The sequence below is a fragment of the Bubalus kerabau genome, chromosome 15 (assembly GCF_029407905.1).
Source record: "Bubalus kerabau isolate K-KA32 ecotype Philippines breed swamp buffalo chromosome 15, PCC_UOA_SB_1v2, whole genome shotgun sequence".
Lineage (NCBI taxonomy): Eukaryota > Metazoa > Chordata > Mammalia > Artiodactyla > Bovidae > Bubalus > Bubalus kerabau.
Genome location: NC_073638.1, coordinates 49,179,812 through 49,185,410, shown reverse-complemented (window position 1 = coordinate 49,185,410; position 5,599 = coordinate 49,179,812). Strand labels below are relative to the sequence as shown.

The following is a 5,599-nucleotide window of genomic DNA, read 5'->3' as shown; positions in this document are numbered from 1 at the left end:
TTTAATTAGGTCCCATTTGTTTATTTTTGCTTTTATTTCCAATATTTTTGGAGGTGGGTCATAGAGGATCCTGCTGTGAATTTATGTCAGAGAGTGTTTTGCCTATGTTCTCCTCTAGGAGTTTTATAGTTTCTGGTCTTACGTTTAGATCTTTAATCCATTTTGAGTTTATTTTTGTGTATGGTGTTAGAAAGTGCTCTAGTTTCATTCTTTTACAAGTGGTTGGCCAGATTTCCCAGAACCACTTGTTAAAGAGATAGTCTTTAATCCATTGTATATTCTTGCCTCCTTTGTCAAAGATAAGGTGTCCATATGTGCATGCATTTATCTCTGGGCTTTCTATTTTGTTCCATTGATCAATATTTCTGTCTTTGTGCCAGTACCATACTGTCTTGATAACTGTGGCTTTGTAGTAGAGCCTGAAGTCAGGTAGGTTGATTCCTCCAGTTCCATTCTTCTTTCTCAAGATAGCTTTGGCTATTTGAGGTTTTTTGTATTTCCATACAAATTGTGAAATTATTTCTTCAAGCTCTGTGAAGAATACTGTTGGTAGCTTGATAGGGATTGCATTGAATCTATAGATTGCTTTGGGTAGTATACTCATTTTCACTATATTCATTCTTCCAATCCACGAACATGGTATATTTCTCCATCTATTAATGTCTTCTTTGATTTCTTTCACCAGTGTTTTATAGTTTTTTATATATAAGTCTTTAGTTTCTTTAGGTAGATATATTCCTAAGTATTTTATTCTTTCCTTTGCAATGGTGAATGGAATTGTTTCCTTAATTTCTCTTTCTGTTTTCTCATTATTAGTGTATAGGAATGCAAGGAATTTCTGTGTGTTGATTTTATATTCTGCAACTTTACTATAATCATTGATTAGTTCTAGTAATTTTCTGGTGGAGTCTTTAGGGTATTCTATGTAGAGGATCATGTCATCTGCAAACAGTGAGAGTTTTAGTTCTTTTCCAATTTGGATTCCCTTTATTTCTTTTTCTGCTCTGATTGCTGTGGCCAAAACTTCCAAAACTATGTTGAAAAGTAATGGTGAAAGTGGGCACCCTTGTCTTGTTGCTGACTTTAGAGGAAATGCTTTCAATTTTTCACCATTGAGGATAATGTTTGCTGTGGGTTTGTCATATATAGATTTTATTATGTTGAGGTATGTTTCTTCTATTCCTGCTTTCTGAAGAGTTATTATCAGATAAAATAGACTTTAAGACAAAGGCTGTGAAAAGAGACAAAGATGGTCACTACATAATGATCAAAGGATCAATCCAAGAAGAAGATATAACAATTTTATAAATATGTATGCACCCAACACGGGAGCACCGCAATATATAAGACAAATGCTAACAAGTATGAAAGGAGAAATTAACAATAACACAATAATAGTGGGAGACTTTAATACCCCTCTCACACCTATGGATAGATCAACTAAACAGAAAATTAACAAGGAAACACAAACTTTAAATGATACAATAGACCAGTTAGACCTACTTGATATCTATAGGACATTTCATCCCAAAACAATGAATTTCACCTTTTTCTCAAGCGCACATGGAACCTTCTCCAGGATAGACCACATCCTGGGCCATAAATCTAGCCTTGGTAAATTCAAAAAAAATGAAATCATCCCAAGCATCTTTTCTGACCACAACGCAGTAAGATTAGATCTCAATTACAGAAGAAAAACTATTAAAAATTTCAACATATGGAGGCTGAACAACACGCTGCTGAATAACCAACAAATCACAGAAGAAATCAAAAATGAAATCAAAATTTGTATAGAAACGATTGAAAATGAAAACACAACAATCCAAAACCTGTGGGACACGGTAAAAGCAGTCCTAAGGGGAAAGTTCATAGCAATACAGGCACACCTCAAGAAACAAGAAAAAAGTCAAATAAATAACCTAACTCTACACCTAAAGCAACTAGAAAAGGAAGAAATGAAGAAGCCCAGGATTAGTAGAAGGAAAGAAATCTCAAAAATTAGAGCAGAAATAAATGTGAAAGAAACAAAAGAGACTGTAGCAAAAATCAACAAAGCCAAAAGCTGGTTCTTTGAAAGGATAAATAAAATTGACAAACCATTAGCCAGACTCATCAAGAAACAAAGGGAGAAAAATTAAATCAATAAAATTAGAAATGAAAATGGAGAGATCACAACAGACAACACAGAAATACAAAGGATCATAAGAGACTACTATCAACAATTATATGCCAATAAAATGGACAATGTGGAAGAAATGGACAAATTCTTAGAAAAGTACAACTTTCCAAAACTGGACCAGGAAGAAATAGAAAATCTTAACAGACCCATCACAAGCACGGAAATTGAAACTGTAATCAAAAATCTTCCAGCAAACAAAAGCCCAGGTCCAGATGGCTTCACAGCTGAATTCTACCAAAAATTTAGAGAAGAGATAACACCTATCCTGCTCAAACTCTTCCAGAAAATTGCAGAGGAAGGTAAACTTCCAAACTCATTCTATGAGGCCACCATCACCCTAATACCAAAACCTGACAAAGATGCCACAAAAAAAGAAAACTACAGGCCAATATCACTGATGAACATAGATGCAAAAATCCTTAACAAAATTCTAGCAATCAAAATCTAACAACACATTAAAAAGATCATACACCATGAACAAGTGGGCTTTATCCCAGGGATGCAAGGATTCTTCAATATCTGCAAATCAATGTAATACACCACATTAACAATTTGAAAAAGAAAAACCATATGATTATCTCAATAGATGCAGAGAAAGCCTTTGACAAAATTCAACACCCATATGTAATTTAAAAGAACATTTATTTTTTCAAGAGGTCATAAAACTCACTTGAATACTGAAATTAAAATGACTTTTTCCAGGGAAAAAAAAGAGGTAGAGAGAAAAACGAAGAGAAGAGGAAGAGGAATACCTGGTACCCATAGTGAAAATAGAAAAATATCTTCTGTAATTTGACCTAGTCACAAAAGACATGACGTATATCTTGGAAATCATGAACATATCTCTCTTGTCCACCTTCCAATAATCATATAGAATGTTCACTCACTCACACTATTTAGAATTCAAAGGTTATTCTCTCACTCCCTAGATAGATGAGATCCACATTTGAAAGACGTCCTTTCCAGTAAGTAATCATGGCTGCACCTATTTGCCATTTTCAAGGCCTCTCTTCATTTCTCAGATGTATACATGTTAACATTTAATCTTTTGGACCAAAACTGGAGGTATTCATTTGCTATTTATTTTGGGATGAATATTCTGAGCACTCTTTCATGAATCTGCTTGGTCCTAACTCCATAGAATACAGGGTTAAGCATTGGTGGAATAACCACATAGAGATTGGCCAGAAGAATATGGATGTAGCAGGGAACATTTCAGCCGAACCAATGTGTCATAAAAGAGAAGAGGGTTGGGGTATAAAAGCTTAGACTTACGCATACATGGGAACCACGGGTGCTGAGAGACTTGAGTCTGACCTCACAGGAGGAGAGATGGAAAACAGCATGAAGAATTCGAACACAGGAGAGAGCAATGGCCATTATGTCAAATCCCAGGAGAGCAATGATCCCCAGACCATATATGATGTTGACCCTGATCCTTGCACAGGCCAGACGAACAAGATCCATGTGCTCACAGTACATGTGGGGAATGACTTGGTGTCCGCAAAAGGGCAGTTGCAAGGTGAGGAATACAAAAGGAAATACACAGAGGACTGATCTCCCTATCACCCCCAAACCAATAAGAGATACTCTCTTGTTAGTAAGGATTGTGCTGTAATGAACAAGTGAACAAGTGAAGGTACTCAGTCATGTCTGACTATTTGCAACCCCATGGACCAGAGTCTACCAGTCTCCTCCATCCATGGAATTTTCCAGGCAAGAGTACTGGAGTGGGTTGCCATTTCCTTCTCTAGGGGATCTTCCCAACCCAGGGATTGAACTCAGGTCTCCCACATTATAGGCAGACACTTTACTGACTGAGCTACCAGGGAAGCTACCAGTCAGAAATGGTGTAATGAAGAAGGTTAAAAATAGCTACATAACGGCCATAAGTCATGGCAAGAAGGACTCCATGTCAATAAAGATGTGAATGAAAAACATTTGAGTGAGGCAGACATCAAAAATTATCTCCCTGCCCCTGAACCAGAATATGCCCAGCATCTTAGGGATGGTGGCTGTGGACAGCCCCAAGTCAATGGTAGCCAGAATAGCCAGGAAGCAGAACATAGGCTGGTGAATGTTGTGCTCAGTCTGAATGACAAACAGGATGGTGAAGTTGCCTATGAGTGTGATCAGATACACAGCACCAAAAGGAAAGCCAATCCAGATGTGAATGTTTGTCAGTCCTGGGATTCCCAGCAACAGGAAGGAGGAGGGGTGAAGCTGGGTGTCATTGGAAAGAGGCATCTTGCTTGTGGTTTCATATAATGCGTTCATTGCAAATGTGTGCTGATCCATGTTGGGAGGTCCCAGTCTGTTACCATGATGTTTACCAGTACTGGAAAGAAGCAATTATCTGTTTATCCCAATATCAAAAAAAAAAAAAAAAAAAACTCCTCAGTAAACTTTTTGTTGTTGTTGTTGTTTTACCAGATTGATTGAAATCTTCTACTTTAACAAAACTTATAATTGGAGTTTAAAGAAAACTGAATTTTATTACTCTAAATCTTTGTTTCATAGAAACAAGAGAGGGAGGGAAGGAAGATGAGACTGAAAAGTAGGATATTGAATAATCTTGAGAATAATTCTACTAGAATTTCTTCTTTGTGACACATCATTGATTATGCCCCATAGCTTTAAAATGTGTGCTTTCTGCCAAGAGCATGGAGAGCTAAGAAAGGAGGCTGGAGGACTAAAAATGCAATTATTGTTGGGCAGAAAAAGTTACAGGAGTGGCAACCAAACATTGTTTCTTATCAAATAACTCCTTGTTTAATCTCAAATATCTTCTTTATAACTGAATAGATATTTATGCAGAAGTTATATGATGTTGTAAACAGTGAGATCTTCCAATTTTCTCTCTCAATATGTGTGTATATATATAAATAGAAGTAACTTATGTGTTTAAAACTATCCTGTACCCACACAACCATTGTTTTTCACTTTCAGTTTAGTATTCAATAAATTATGTAAGATATTCAACATGTTGTTACAAAAAACACTTTGTCTTAGATGATTTTGTCCAACTGTAGGCTAATGAAACTGTGTGCTGAGTTGGTTTAAGGTAGGCTAAGCCCAACTATGATGTTTGGTAGGTTAGATGTATTAAATGCATTTTTGACTTATGATGGATTTATCGAGAGGTATGGCTAGCTGAAAATTTGTATATATACATATATATATGGAAAATATAACTGTATAACAGTATATATAAATATATATATACATATATAATTATATAACTCTCTTTCTCTCTCTATGAAGATAGATACGTATGTATACACAGCTAACTATATTTGACCCTCGAACGATGCATATGTTAGGGGCACTGACTCCCATGCAGTCAAAATTCCATATGTGACACTTATCACTCTGTAGGCAACCATATGTATCTTTAGTTCTGCACCTGTGAATTCAATT

The 5,599-nt window shown here is 36.0% G+C and overlaps 1 pseudogene; it reads right to left on the bottom strand.

The window, feature by feature from the left end:
- Positions 1-3,259: 3,259 nt before the first annotated feature.
- Positions 3,260-4,426, bottom strand: LOC129628205 (olfactory receptor 52E2-like; annotated as a pseudogene).
- Between the last annotated feature and the right edge of the window lie 1,173 nt (positions 4,427-5,599).